Raw genomic sequence first — 16690 nt, 5'->3', positions numbered from 1 at the left:
GGAAACAGCTATGGGCTCAACTGGTGAGGGAAGGCTTCCTGGAGGAGGTGTGATCTGAGCTGGCCTTGAAAGCTGGGTGAGATTTCCCTGGACAGAGTTGAGGAGAGAGACTCCTGGGGGAGGGGTAGGAGAGGACATGAGTACAGATGGGGGAAGATGTAAAACATGTTTGGGAAATAAAGCTAGATCAAAGGAAGACCCTAACTTGGGAATCACTGGAGACGTGACTGGACAAAATATTTAAAGCAGGGGTCCCCAACCCCCGGTACCAGTCCACGGCCCATTAGGAACCAGGCCGCACAGCAGGAAGTGAGCAGCCAGTGAGCGAGCGAGTGAAGCTTCATCTGCGGCTCCCCGTCGCTCCCCGTCGCTCCCCGTCGCTCCCCGTCGCTCCCCGTCGCTCCCCGTCGCTCCCCGTCGCTCGCATTACCGCCTGAGCCACCCCCCCGCCACCCTGGTCCGTGGAAAAATTGTTTTCCATGAAACCGGTCCCTGGTGCCCAAAAGGTTGGGGACAGCTGATTTAAAGGGCGACCATGGAGAACTCTGAATGACAAGGTTCAAAACGGTGGGCAGCGGAGAGCGGCTGATGGCTCTTGATTAGGTTAGAGAAGTGGCAGACGAACAAAGAATTTGGGGGATACCGATCTGGAGGAAAATTGTCCCATGGATGAGGAAAGCGATGAGACCAGTTAGGAGGCAGTTGTAAGAGGGTAAATCTAAGGGAATGAGGTTCTGAGTTAGACCATGCGACTGGGATTGATAAGAAAGGGAAGGCGGCTGGAGACCTTGCCGTGAACAAGTAAGCAGGCTTTAGGACAAGCTGGGGTCCGCAGAAGGAGAGGGGGGCAGCCCCACCCTGAAGTTTGGTACGGGAGTTGTTGGGTGAATGATGGTGTTGCTGGCAGAAAGAGGAAGGTCATTTGGGGATGCTGGCTTGGAGAGAAAGAAAACGATCTCTGTTGCAAACATGTTGCCTTTGAGCAGGCAGCTGAAAGAAATGCAGACAAACAGCTGGAGATGCGGGATTTTGTTTAGGAGAAAGTTTGAGGCTGGAGTCGTCCCCACAGAGGTGAGAGCTGAAGTTGAAAAGTGAAGAAGAGTCACTCATTCATTCAACAACTATTTGGTCTGTATCTATTAGGTGCCAGGCACTTCCAGATGTGCTGGGGATACAGCAGAGGGCAAAGGAGACACTTCCCTTTTGGAACTCGTATTTTATTGCAGGAAGCTGACCTTAAACCAGCAATTTTACAAAGATCTGGAGGAAGGAAGCTGAGAGAGAGAGGAGGAAGAGGGCATTCCATTTTTAGGAGGCGGGAAAACAAAGCAGGACTATTGTGGAAACCAGGATTATTCTGAACTTTCCCACAGAGGACTCAGAGAAAGTGGAAACTCACTGTCCTCTGCCCAGGGCCTCTCTGGGGCCCTGCCTGATTGTCTCACACGCATGTGTTTTCAGGCAGAGGCCCTGCAGTCACAGAGGCAGCTCCAGACCACCTCGCTCCAGAATCTGTTCCCACCTTAGATTGTGATGTAAGTGAGGAAGCTGTGTAACTGATGTCTCCAAGTGGGCTGCCGAAAAGGGGCCACGAGAAAAATCACCGAGTGGCAAGCGCTCTTTATTAGCCTCATGCATTTAAAAGGAACCGATGAAGCAGCTGGAAAATGAATCAATTAATGGTGTTCCGCACGTCAACTCCTCACGAGGTCCAGTGATTCCTTCAGGGCAGCCGGGGGTGCTTCCTGATGAGAGCTGGGCTCACGTTCCCATCAGCTGAATGAGGCCTCGCGTCCCATGGTTCCCCTCAGAGGGAGGGCGAGTGATGTTCATGTGACTGGTACATAGGCATCAACTGATTAATCATAATGGCAGAGAGCTGAGATCCTCATCTGCATTTTGCATGAATCCGTAACAGTGACAGGAATCAGTGATGGATGGCAGCTCTCCCCTTAGCACAGCTGGCCCTGAGCAGGTGCATGGGGCACACTGGACAGCAGCAGAGGAAGAATTCTCCAGAATTCCAGGAGACCCCTCTACCTCTCTGCAGCCTGTGTGTCAGAACCCCCGAACACCTCTCTCACATGACACGTGGTCCACAGTCATGCAATGAATCCTTATTTCCCTCTCTTGCCTCCTGGTCTTGGAGTTCTTGAGGTCAGGGACTGTGTTTTACCAACCCCGGCATCCTCAGTACTTACTTCAGTACCTGGCACTCAGCACAGGTGCTCAGGATATGTCTGGAACACGTGTGAGCCCCGCCGGACGCCTCTCCTGGTGGAGGCAAGGCGTGTGGAGCAGCTACAGGTACTATTGAGTAGCCAACCCCACCAAAGGAAGCTTGGAGCAAAAGGTTCATCTTTTCAGATTCAAGAGTTACCTTCCAGCCCACCTAGAGGAATAGGTGAGAGAGTGTGCACACGTGCAGGAAAATCTCAAACACCATGCAGCCCTGGGATAACTCAGCTTCTAAATTCCTGCTGGGAAAGGGGTGTAAAATCTGGGAAGGGAATGGGCTCAGCCGTGCGTGAAGGCTGCTGGGTAAATCAGGACCACGCATCATGCACAGGCCGGTCGGTGGCACCAGGGGTTGTGCAGGAGACTCCAGGACCCTCTGTAGCTTTCCTCTCATTTGTTAGTCCAACTCCCTACTGGCTTCCAGAGCACTAAAACAGCCTTGTATAAGCTGCGTGCTTCACTCCCACTCCAGGCCGGGATCAATGAGGCTGAAGACCCTGGTGAGAAGCAATAGCTACGGAGGCCATGTGAACGGAAGGAAGCGGGTCATTCTTGGCAGCAGCTGGAGAACACAAAGAGGGCACCAGGGGACAGGGCCGGGGCTGGGGGAAGGTCTGCCCAGGGCTTTATAGCAGGGGCTCCAGGGCTACCCAGGAGACCCAGGGGACTGGGGCAAAGCACTAAGTTTCATGTTAGGGATTTCGCAGAAAAGAAAAACAGAAACAAATGTCCCCTCCCCAAGAATACCTTCCACTCTGTGTCTTGGGCTCAGTGAAGAATCAGCCCCACTTACTGTGCCTTTTACGTTCATTTTTAGGAGACCCAAATTTTTCCACTAAGTAATATACTATGTTGACATATTCACTATTGTATATAATAAGACAGAGATGTGGGTGCTATAGATTTTAGAAGGTTATTACAAAGATTGATATTTTAAAGCAAAACAAAGGATTCCTGTGTAATAGTGATAGATACTTTGGATTCTTTGCTTACAAGTGAAAGAAGCCAATTTAAAAAATTTAAGACGAAAGTAGGGATGGGGGTAGGAGTTCATATCATTGGAAAGAAGGAATTGAAGGACAATGGGACAAACAGTCCTGAGAAGGACAAAGCCCATGGCCCAGCCCCGGGGTCTAGAGGTAGGAACTCAGGGACTGTTTTTGAGGGTCTAGCCCTGAGAATGACTTACTCCAGCTGGCTTCCTGCTTGTGTAATTTTGCCCCAGAGTTGGGGCAGAGAGCTAGTAGTTTAGCTCAGATTAGGTGGCCCTCCCTTGGTCACTGATACCATCCAGGGAAGAGGCCAGTGTGGTTGGCAGTGCCCCAGCCCAAGGCAGGGGCTGTCCTCCCAGTGGAGAACTACCATCTTAGAGGCCTAGGTATGAAACCCAGATCATCGATTTTTGGAATGAACATCGCTGTACGATGGGAATGCTAACCGTCAGAGAGTTTGTGTGAAGATTATGTGAAGATAGTGCCTGTGAAATGTCTATTACCGCTCCTAGCATGAAAGAAGTACTCCAAAATGGTAGCTTTTAGTTGTAAAATTAAAAATGCCATAAACTTCAATTAGACCAAACTCCCCATTCCATAGGATTTCTGGCAAATCAAGACTTTACTTTTCTAACTTGTTTTAATTCCTAGAATTTAATTGCACCTCCCCAAAAACACACAGGACCACAAAGAAAGCATTTAAGATTCTTTGAAGTCAAAATGTTTAAGCTGATGAAAAGATAAAATGTCCTCAATATCGTTATGTGGTTACACAGAGAAAGAGCTTGGTCTGGGGTTCTGGCCTCTCCCTGGAGCCCCAGCTTCCAGGCGTGGCTCTGCCGTCTTCCTGCTGCTGACTTCAGGATGACAGTCCCCTCTCTGGGCTTCATTTTCTTCATCTGTAAGAAGGGGGTTGAACTGAATGGCCCCAAATAATGACTAACATCTCAATGCCACTTTTCAGGGTGAAAAGTTCTTTGACATCTATCAGGACATTTGATTCTCCAAGTATAACACTCAGTCACTGCATGAACTTGGTTTAAACCTCTACAACTGATCACTTATTGATGAGAAGAGCCGGTGTCTTGCTGTTCTAATGGTCCGTAAGCACGTGGGTTACTGCCATCCTTCCTGATAAACCTGCAGACAGGACAGCCTATCTCAGTCTCATAGAAAAGTAACCGAGGCAGGAAGAAGCCGAGCGTGACACAGTCCTGGGGAAATTCATCTGAGCTAATCAGCCTTCCACACACACCCTCATCAGGAAATGAGGCGCTCTTGTAATATCTCAGAAGCAAGACTCTTCACATTCCCGCTCATAAAAAGTAACAAGAGGTTCATTCACAACAGGATCTGTTTCTTTTTCCAGGTGGGTGGGGAGGGCATATAGCATTAACTTCCTGTTCTCTATCAAAATTAAGTTTACCCTTGGACCTTTGCATATTCCTAATTTGACTTAATTGTACTGGTGGTGAATGGTAGTGTGAACTTGCCCTTGGAGACTCTCAGAATATAATTCATGCAGCTCAAGGAATGCCTCGGTGAGGAAATACTTCCTCCTTAGTGATCCTGGATACCCAAACCCTTCATTTAATTCTTCCACAGTAATGGAGTTTTGGTTTTCCCTACCATTATTCTTTGCAAACATTTCCTGTTCCCCTACATAGGGTTATGGATTTGGGGGCTACAAGGGATCTTAGAGATAATCCACTCCCTTATTAAAGTTAATTGAATTCCCAAGAGGTTAAGTGAATTGCTGAAGGTCACAGGGCCCAGAGTTCAGGTTTCCTGACACCCATCCAGAGCCCTTTACACTTCACCGGTCTGCCCGGAAGATTGCAGGAATCCTCTTTTATTATCTCAGGTGTCATTTCATGAACAAATAGTGACAAAGAGCCAGAGATGAGAAAGAGTGGAACAGCGGAGGGAAGGCGTGGGACGGAGGGCAGTGTTATAAAATTAAACGCGGGTTATAAATTACAGCAGGGCAGCCGACAACTCTATATTATAAAGTCTCACATTGTAAATCCCTCCCCCAAACAGCAGTGTGGGATGAAGATGATTTCAGCCACAGCTTGCTTAACTTTCCACATTGCACTTTCTACCTGCTTTTGAATCCCAGCAAGACGTTTTTAGGCACCTGTGTTTAAAGCTATCTAGCAAGGCACGGGGCTGAGAGTTACTTGGTGTATGCTGTGTTCCTGGCCATCCTAGCAGGGATGTATTCTTTCTCTCCTGGGCTGGTATGTGGGCTCATCAGGCAGTATGGAAGAACAGCCCCAGCCAATCTCTGTTGCGGTCCTTTAAGGAAGGGGAAAAGAGGGGATCGGGCTGGCCCGTCTCCACCCAGCCCTGCTTGAAGGCCCCAGCTCTATGGCAGCTCCTTTTGGGAGGGAGAAGAGAGGAAGAAAACAAAGCCAAGTCCTCCCTGTGCTCAAGAACTGTGGGGCTTTGCACTTTGCAAGGGTCCTGATGGGGCTCAATACTTTCACTACCGGAGGAATTTACCTCCCAAGCAAAGTTTCATTCCCATCCTCGCCCTATTGGCCAAAGTTCCTGGGGACAATTTAGGGATCCTGGGCACCTGAAATCAAACTTGGACCCTTGGTTACTATGCATTCTTTTACAGGGACTACCTCTATTTTACTCTCTACCTCTGCTTTGTTACACAGCATAGAAAAGTAACACATGGTGAAACGCCAAATGTTTTGAGTCTGTGAAGAACACACCACTGACCACCAGACCAGCTGGGTTCATTTTCACCACAGGGATGTTTTGCAGTTGGAGCCCCCACCCCCAGATGGTGACCCAAGCATCCCCCACCCTGCTCTGCTCATAAATATGAAACCTCCCCTTACCATACCCCAGAGAAGGCCCCTCCGGATAGTTGTCTTTGAGCCCCTGAGGCAGACAGAGGGTTTGGGGTGGGCTCCAGAACCATTCTGTAGCAAGAGGATTTGGAGTCTACCTGCCCCCAGCCAATGGTTTACCTTTCCCCAAAGTGACTCCCCGTAAAAATAGATGTGATTGCAGCAAAGGAATGCCTGGTGATGGGATGCTGCCCACGTTCACTCCAGTCATCCTGGGTCTCTAGACTGACCGTGGAAGGTAGGAGGCAGGGGAAGGAAGGGAAACAAGGTCCCTCCTTGGGTGGTGGGCTTCTTTAGGCTGTGAAGGTGTTGGAGATACGAGAACTCCGATCGCTCCCTGCTGGTTGGGGGCAGCAGAGAAGTTCTCTCTGGGTCAGGCACTGGAAGTCATCCTTCAAGAGATGCTTATGGTGACTGGCCATCTGGTCACTGCACTGTGGCTCCTTTGTAGGGGGGCTTTTTTCCCTTGGGGGCCGTAGAGGAGCCCAGGCTTACAGAAGAAGCCAGTTATTTTTCCTTTTTACAAAAATATAAATTTTTACAACCAATACAAATGCTTAAATACTTAAATCATTCAAGAAGCACTTGTAATCAAACCCTTTATACTTGAATATGCAGTTCCTACCAGGACACAGTTTGAAACCTCACTTTAAATAAATAATTTGTTTACGACGATCAAGCCTGCTAATGGGGAGGCTTCTTGCTCAGTTGCTGCGCTCCTAAAGTGTGCCAGCCACCCCCCGCCCCTGACCCCCGCCCTGGGCTGAGCAGCTAAGCGCTGTGGCCGGGACAACATTAAAAAAGCACCCCTCCCCCCAAACACCACCCAGGATGAAGTAACTCCTGGGAGGCAAATGCCCAGCCCTGGACTGCTTTGACCAGCCTTCCTTCTGTGCAGCTGTGGCCATGAGACGATTCTCACACATACAGTGAGTTTGTATAACAAGCTGATTTCAGAGCCAGGTTTTAAGTGGGTATCCCTTTTCCACTATTTTTTTTTCTCCTTGTATAGTTTCAGCAGGAAGAAAAAAAGAAAGAAAAAAGTGGTTTCAACCACCACCTATTGAATCGCAAGTTTGCCTGCAGCTCAAGGGGTAGAGGAAGCCCACCTCAGTCCAAAGGAACTTGGAGTCCTCTTCTTGCAGATGCAGGTCACACAGCTTTGACTGAAAAGCTCTAATTTAGGCTCCTGGACCCTAACTTGCTTCTGTGGAGGTTTTCTGGAATGTGGCTCACATAGAAGGGAGTCAAATTTTAAAATACAGAAGAAAAATAAATTGAGGGTGGAGATGTGTGTGTGCGTGTGTGTGTGTGTGTGTGTGTGTGTCCCTCCTCTGTCCTTATGGCTCAGCTCTGTATGAGTCTAGTATCCAATTATTTTTAACTAATTAATTAATTTTCTAAAAATAAATCAATTTATTTAAACTAAAAATTCAAAACCAAAACCAATTCACCCATTTCTCCCACCCCCCAACCCCCATCTCTGAGCAACCACCAATCTGTTCTCTGTACCTATGAGCTTGGTTTGTTTATTTGTTTAATTTAGATTCCGCATTTTTATTTTTTAAAAAGTAAAGCTAAACCACTTACAATTAATTACTTAAGTAATTTCTGTATGTTTGGTCTTAATTCTTCATCTTTTTCTCTATTCTTTGGGGGATTTTTTGGATGTGGAGAGGTTCTGTTTGGTACCCTTGCTATTACCTTGGTCCTGTCCTCTGTGTCATATTCTTTGTGATTTGTTTGACTTTATTTTCTAGTATGAATGAAAGTCCTACATCCTGTTTTCAAGTCAACATCACTTTAAAATGTTTCTCTATTCTATGTTCCCAAACTTTCTATGATAATCATGTTATAATCAGAAACAGAAACAAAAATTATTTTAAAATCAGGATCCCTGATTTCAAACGTATATTTGTTATGAGCTGTAAGGTTGCCCATCTTTCAATGCCCAACTGAGAATAACCAATTCGGTTCTTTAAAAATCATTAGGACCATTAACTCTGACTTGACAATAGAAGACATAATAACATCAAATCCTTGACAAAGTAGGAATTAGTTCATCCATTAATTCATTTAACAAATAATTATCGTATGCCTACTGTGCGCCAGGCACTATACTAGTTGCTGCAGATATAGCAGTGAATAAGATCACCCCAGGCCTGACCCACAAAGAGCTTATGTCTCTAGGAGAGACAGATGTTGAACGTAATCGCATGATTTTTTAATGAAAAGAAAATAGAATAATTGAGATATAACTGACATGCAATAAATTGCACACATTTAAAGTGTTCAATTTGATAAGAATTTTATACATGTGTATACCTGTGACACCACCACCACAATCAAGGTAATGAACGTATCTATCACCTCTAAAGGCTTCTCCTTGCCCCTTTGTAATCTCTCCTACCTGTCCCTCTTCTCCTCCACAACCCTAAGCAACCACTGATCCCCTTTTTGTCACTGTAGATTAGTTTGCATTTCCTAGGACTTTACATAAATGGAATCGGATGGTATGTACGCTATTTTGTCTGGCTTCTTTCACTCAGGATAATTATTTTGAGCTTCGTCAATGTTGATGAATATATCAATAATTCATTCCTTTTATTGCTGAGTAGAATTCCATTGTATGGGCAAACAACAATTTGTTTATTCTTTCACCTTTGATAGGCATTTGGATTGTTTCCAGTTTTTGGCTGTTACAACTAAAGCTGCTGTGAACATTCATGCACAAATCTTTATATATAAATATGCTTTCATTTCTCTTAGGTAAATACCTAGAAGTAGAATGGCTGAATCACATGGCAGGTGTATGGTTAACTTTTTAAGAAATTGTCTGTTTTTCAAAGTAGTTGTATTCTTTTTACAGTCCCACCAGGAGTATATGAGAGTTCCAGTTCCTCCACGTTCTTGTCAACACTTGGTATGGTCAGTTTTAAAACTTTTAGCCATTCTAGTATGTGTGTCATGGTTTCTCATTGTGGGCACAATCATGATTTAATTGAGGGAAAAACTGCAGATGCTATGAGGTTGTGTAAGTAGCAACAAACCTTAGCTGTTTGAGTGCTCTTTCTATGCAATACTAATTATCATACAATTCCCAAAGCCCCACATATCTTTTCAGTAGATGAGTCTTTGCATGAATTTGGCAGTTGGGTATAATTTGACATTTGGCTACTCTCAGTCTCTTTTATACAGCCTAATGATCTCCATTTGGGTATGAATAAACCTGAATGTTTCTCTGAACTGGGCCATTTCCAGCTCAGTGAGTTTGTGGATGCTTAGTAAATAACTAAGCTTTCCTGTCCTCATTCCTGCCCCTCATATTCTACGTGTGTCAAACTTCCCCAAGGAAGGGATGCTCAGAGCTCTTTTCTTAAGCTAACATAAGGACCAGGGCGAAATCTTGACATTGTGTCATAATGTTAATAACATAATAAGATCACCGGCCCAAAGCAATAGCTAAAGGTGAGCAAGGAATGTGAAACGTGAATCATAACTCAGCAAAAGGAAAGAAAGGAGACAGGGATGGCTTATCTCACCAGGAGCTTTCAGGCGGTGCTGCTGCATTGCAGAGTGGTTCTGCTCCCCCATGGTGAAGGCCCTCGCCTGCTTCGTAAAGGGAGCAGGATGCAATGGGTCAGTTCTGTGAGTCTGAGAGAAAAGGAGCCAGATTGCTTAGCATCCACAGTCTTCCCTGGCTCCTGAAGTGAGTGTCCTGTAGCTGCCTAACAAGAAGAAAGGAAAAATATAAAAGGCAATAAAGGAGAAGACTGGCTCTTCAATGGTGTTTACAGTTTTCATTTAATCTCTACAGTTTGTTATTCCTCAAAGTGAAAATTCCATGTCTCATTTCTTCAAATGTTAAAAATATTTCCCTACTGTAGCCTATGGAGGTTTAGAAAAGGGAGAACCAAGAACAAAAATAAGCAAATCTCCTTTGGGGTTTATTGCAGGTAGAGTAGAAGACATTGGGTGTTCCCAAGAGCCATTCCCAGCTACTCATCACAATAAGCAAAGGACCTCAGCCCAGGGAAATTAGAACACTTCTCTGTAAAGCTTCCATTTCTCACCTCTTCTTTGTACCAGTCAGTTTAACTCTTGGCAACGCATCACTTCGTGTCTCCTCTGCTCTCCCCAGCCAGATTCTCTTACCTCTTGTACCCCCAGGATGCCTATGACAGCACTGAGTTTATTGGCTTTCTAGATTTAGAACTCTTTATCCCTGATCTAATGTTGCAAACTCTTTCTCATTCCTAGGAATATTCTACTACAAGTATGTATTTTTATTTTTTATTTTTTTATTTACTTTTGGCTGCGTCTGGTCTTCGTTGCTGCGAGCAGGCTTTCTCTAGTTGCGGCGAGCAGGGGCTGCTCTTCGTTGTGGTGCTCGGCCTTCTCAGCGCGGTGGCTTCTCTTGTTGCGGAGCTCGGGCTCTAGGCGCGCGGGTTTCAGTAGTTGTGGCTCGCAGGGTCTAGAGCACAGGCTCAGTAGTTGTGGCTCACAGGCTTAGTTGCTCCGCGGCATGTGGGATCTTCCCGGTCCAGGGCTAAAACCCATGTCCCCTGCATTGGCAGGCGGGTTCTTAACCACTGCACCACCAGGGAAGCCCAAGTATGTATTTTTAAAGTTATAAATCTAAATTAATTTTGTTTGGAAATTGCTGATGAGTTTTGCAAAATGGCTTGAGATAAATGGCATCCAGGCTTGAGACAAGTTTCTCCTGGAAAGAGGATCAGGTTGGCCCAGTCCGTGCTTGGTTGGGTCCATCACTGGTCTCAATGACTGTGCCAGAGAGGAGCAGGGAGATGTGGCACAAAGATGACCGCCTTTGTGTGTCCTCGAAGAAAGGGGAGGAAAAACTAGTGGACACCCCAAACAAGTCTTCTTCATGTAGGGAAAGTCAAATGGACCCCTGATTCTTAGGAAACTAAGTAGACAAGTTCTCCACTCACTCTCTTGTCCTTGTCTGAAAATCAGTTTTGTTATACATAAGACAATTTATTTTCCTAATTTCTTTCACAGTTCTTCAATTGCAATGTTTTAGGGGTTTGGGGTGTTCTCTACTTTCCAAATAAGAGTAGCTCACCTACCGAATTGCATCCAATGCTAGCCTGTGATGGCAACTTGTGCCGTCGGCATTATCGTGGTTGTCCTTGATGTTTATTGAGTGATGTGTACAAATTATATGAAATTAGCCCAGTGATAAGCATCTATGAACATCATCTCTTTTAATTCTCACACACATTAAGAGATAGATACTATCATTATCCCAATACGATGGATGAGGTTAAGTTACTTCCCTAGGATCACACAACCGGTAGATCAAAAATTCTACCCCAATCATCTAGTTCTAAAGCACAGGCTTTGAAGCACCAGGCTGTGGCACCTCTCACAGTTTTCTGATGATTCCTCTATGTAGCTGTTGAATCCTAATAAGCCAACTGTCTTTCTCCATGTGGCCGTGACGATCATTTACAAATTTATCACAAGTGGCTTTAACTGACTTCTCTAGTTCTTGCTCCTCTGCCTTAAGCATTGTTTTTCCCTGGACCATCATTCTGCTTCTAGAAAGATTTTGTAAATCATGTGATAGTCCTTGTCCAAGGTCCTAAGGAAACAGAAATGAATGAACATACTGGAAACTGCTCTCCAACACCCTGACAATAATCTGTGGCAGGAAATGTGGATTCTAAGTGGATCCCATTTCAAGCAATTCTCTGGTGCAGCCAACTCAGAAAACTAGATTATATTGTCCTCCCTAGGCTGTAATCTTTTAAAAAATATATCAAATGCCAGAGATTCCTTTGCTATCTTGATTTCTGTTGTAAATGGCTTTATTCTTGTTTTTTTTTTTTTAATTTTATTTATTTATTTATTTATTTATTTATTCATGGCTGTGTTGGGTCTTCGTTGCTGTGTGAGGGCTTTCTCTAGTTGCGGCAAGTGGGGGCCACTCTTCATCGCGGTGCGCGGGCCTCTCACTATCGTGGCCTCTCTTGTTGCGGAGCACAGGCTCCAGACGCGCAGGCTCAGTAATTGTGGCTCACGGGCCTAGTCGCTCCGCGGCATGTGGGATCCTCCCAGACCAGGGCCCGAACCCGCGTCCCCCGTACTGGCAGGCAGACCCCCAACCACTGCACCACCAGGGAAGCCCTGTAAATGGCTTTATATGATTATTTGCCATCATCCTTATTAACATAGCTTTAAAAGTTTTAGTGTCATTTTGGGGACACAGCTAGTATTTGGTGTAGTACTGCTTGCTCTCTTTCTCCAAAGACAGACTGCAATTTTTCAGAAGTGTTCACAGATCTCTCTTGATTTTATATCACAAAGAATATTCATGAGTAAGCTATCAATATCCAAACAGGCTACATTAAATTTTGCTCCTGGGGAAAAACTGTGCAAGGGTCAAACGGACAATTAAGATTTTGTCTGCTCTTAAAAAGGATGATGTTTACTTCCCCCCTGCAAAAAAACTCCAGATGGAAACCGAGATTTACAAAAGATGAAACTGTTCTCTGATTCGTTTCTTCAGGGCTGAAGTTTAGCACTCGTTAAACTCTTAAAATGTTCAGAAGATGCTTGTTCAGATCCCTCAAAGACTTACGATGCTACTGGCTACTGTCTGCCTTCTTCCCACCAAATCCGAGATGAGTAAGTGAATATTTTCTCTTCTGAAGCATTAAGAATGGGTAATTGCTTTCACGCCAGGCATTTTTATGAAATCAAACAATAAAACGGGTCTTAAATTCTTGGTTTCCTTCAAATTTCGTGAGCTTAAAAGAATTTCTATTGAGAATTTTATTTTTTATGCTGCAGCTTTAATAACTCCATTAAAGCTCTTATCCCCCCCTACACCCCAATACCCAGCTGTGTGTATTTGGGTGTGGAATGTAATTTTCTCTGGCCACAGCTAAAAGGAAGCTTCTTTTTTTTTTTTTTTAACATCTTTATTGGAGTATAATTGCTTTACAATGGTGTGTTAGTTTCTGCTTTATAACAAAGTGAATCAGCTATACATATACATATATCCCCATATCCCCTCCCTCTTGCATCTCCCTCCCTCCCACCCTCCCCATCCCACCCCTCTAGGTGGTCACAAAGCACCGAGCTGATCTCCCTGTGCTATGCGGCTGCTTCCCACTAGCTATCTATTTTACGTTTGGTAGTGTATATATGTCCATGCCACTCTCTCACTTCGTCCCAGCTTACCCTTCCCCCTCCCCATATCCTCAAGTCCATTCTCTAGTAGGTCTGCGTCTTTATTCCCCTCTTGCCCCTACGTTCTTCTGACCATTTTTTTTTTTTTTTTAGATTCCATATATATGTGTTAGCATACGGTAATTGTTTTTCTCTTTCTGACTTACTTCACTCTGTATGACAGTCTCTAGGTCCATCCACCTCAGTACAAATAACTCAGTTTCGTTCCTTTTTATGGCAGAGTAATATTCCATTGTATATATGTGCCACATCTTCTTTATCCATTCATCTGTTGATGGACACTTAGGTTGCTTCCATGTCCTGGCTATTGTAAATAGAGCTGCAATGAACATTTTGGTACATGACTGTTTTTGAATTATGGTTTTCTCAGGGTATATGCCCAGAATGGCCATCATCAGAAAATCTACAAACAATAAATGCTGGAGAGGGTGTGGAGAAAAGGGAACCCTCTTGCACTGTTGGTGGGAATGTAAATTGATGCAGCCACTATGGAGAACAGTATGGAGGTTCCCTAAAAAACTAAAAATAGAACTACCATACGACCCAGCAATCCCATTAACTGGGCATATACCCTGAGAAAAGGAAGCTTCTTAAAATGTTTCAGTTCTTCTAAAATGTGAAGCACAAACAAGTTTCTCCTGGAAAAATAATGGGCATGTATTGACTAATTCAGGTTTGTCCCCATCTACTTGTATTATGGGGTGAGTGGGGATGCCTTATCACTTAATGTTTTTTTTTTTTTTTAGATAGAGTTATTTATTTATTTATTTATTTTTGGCTGTGTTGGGTCTTCGTTTCTGTGCGTGGGCTTTCTCTAGTTGCGGCGAGTTGGGGCCACTCTTCATCACGGTGCACGGGCCTCTCACTGTCGCGGCCTCTCTTGTTGCGGAGCACAGGCTCCAGACGCGCAGACTCAGTAATTGTGGCTCACGGGCCTAGTTGCTCCGCGGCATGTGGGATCTTCCCAGACCAGGGCTCGAACCCGTGTCCTCTGCATTAGCAGGCAGATTCTCAACCACTGCGCCACCAGGGAAGCCCACTTAATGTTTTTGTAAATATTGTCCATGAGTTTTTGGTTTAGTGTCTAGTTTCTTTTATGTATTTCTTGGTGAGCATTCAGGTAGATTCAATGACTATCCCACAATGTAGCTGTCATCCTATAGTGTAACCATCTTCCTAATCTTATTTTAAAATATTTTCCAAGGGAAGGATAGATTATAGAATTCGCACTGTCATGATGAATTTTCTTGAGTGCAGCAGCAGAGGAAAGAAAAGTATTCCTATGTTCTAAGAGAACTTTCTGTGATGATCGAAGGAAATGAAAGGAGACAATGGGGCATCTGAAGGTCTTGAACGAGGAGAACCCCAAATACCCGGCGGGTATTTGCCGGAAAATGAAATTCTTTCAATTTGTGAACAGTGGATAAAACTGTTAGTGAGTAAATGGAGGAGTTCCTTGGCAAATTCTGAAAGGAGATGAGGCAGTTTGAATGAATTTGAAATTGATTTATCAGGGCTACCTTCCAGGACAGAAACCCACAAGGAAGAGAAACACCTGGGAGTGGAATCAAAATTGAGCAGAATATGGACAACAGAGAAAAAGGAAAAAGAAAGTCCAGATAGAGGTAGAAGAGGGGAAAACACCAAGAAAATTCAGGAAACCAGCTATCAGATGTTTGCACACTTTTTAAAAACAAGCAAACAAACAAACAGAAGCAGGAACTCTGAGAAATGAGAAAAGCTGTTCTGAACCTTGCCTCCTGTTAAAGGTTCAGGAGAAAATAAATTCATATAAAAATGAGCAACAAGTACAATTCAAGGTCAAGTCCACTCAGAGTTAATAGAAGAAACACTGAGAGTAAGGAGCAGAATAAGATCCTTAAAGACGATAAACGCATGCCAGAAAGGCAAGCCCGGAAAACTGTAACCCACTATTTCAAAATGAGCAAAATGACATTTGGAAAATGATACATGACATGAAATAACAATACACATTAAAATTGGAAAAAATCAAAAGGAAACACCTAACTCAGGAAAGATTTAGGAATAAAATAAATATAAAGCTAGCAATGTACTATCAACATGCAAGAACTCAGTGAATATTGTTTACATGCTCCTTCCTGAAAAATATACCAGAGAATGAGCTTCAGATCATCAAAGGAACTAGAGATACATTTACATAAAGCCTGGTGGTGAGCATTGAGTATACAGTTATTTGTAGAAAGAATACTAAATGAGGGTTAAAAAGGAGAGAGTATTTACAGATATATATCTGCTGTGACAGTGTAGATATGGTACGACTATTTTAAAAAGGGAGAGAGTGACAAGAGCATATGTAAGAAATTCTTTAATTATTTTTCATAATCATACTGGGAGTTGTAGTACTGGTATTGGTATTCTGAAGTTGGTGGGTGTATATTGTGAAATGAAGCAAATAAATAAGCCTCTGGTTCTGAGGATTTCATCAGGATTCTTAGGGTGGAAAAAAAGAGATATAGATCTACATGTAAAAGGACCCTATAGTCTTTCATTTAAATTAGACATATCTGTATCATCTCCTGAAGTATTTTATCTTTTAAATACATATAGGGTTAGCCAAGAAGTTCGTTCAGGTTTTCCATAACATCTTACGGAAAAACCTGAACGAACTTTTTGGCCAACCCTATATATATATATATATATATATATATATATATATATATATATATATATATATATATATATATATATATATATATATATATTTATTTATTTATTTATTTATTTATTTATTTATTTATTTAAATATATATATAAATTTATATATATATATATATATATATATATATTTAAGCTCTTTTCACTTAAAGCCTAGAAGCATGACCTACCCACAAGTAGTCTTGAGATTTCATTCCTTATTAAAAGAGATCTTGACTGATCCCAAGTCTGGGGCAGAAAAAAAGGCCAGTAAGCCTGGAATATATTGTCACGCCAGTTGGCAATAAAGTTATCAAAGACCACTAATGTCGCGTCAAAAGCATTCATCAGCCAACCTGAATAGCCTCCCAATTGACATATATGGTACTATTTTTGCTCTAATAAGGATAACAATTGAAATGAATTAAAACCCATCAAATATGTTTTAAGTCCATGACTTAACAATAACAGTTTTAACAAAAACTAACTGGCTAACTTCATGGGCTTTTATTATCTTAAAAACTGGTCAATAAAGAGAAAGAAGGATGCATGTATTCTTCTTTTCCTGCATGTATTGTCCTACTGGCTAACCAAATAGTTGATGAGGGAAAGCATCTCTGTTGTAAAAACATTCCAATTAAAAGCAAAAAAGAAATGATAGAATTAGAATACCTCCATTTTGAAATCCCC

Source organism: Balaenoptera musculus, chromosome 16 (assembly GCF_009873245.2).
Source record: "Balaenoptera musculus isolate JJ_BM4_2016_0621 chromosome 16, mBalMus1.pri.v3, whole genome shotgun sequence".
Classification (NCBI taxonomy): domain Eukaryota; kingdom Metazoa; phylum Chordata; class Mammalia; order Artiodactyla; family Balaenopteridae; genus Balaenoptera; species Balaenoptera musculus.
Note: the sequence above shows the minus strand (reverse complement) of the source record.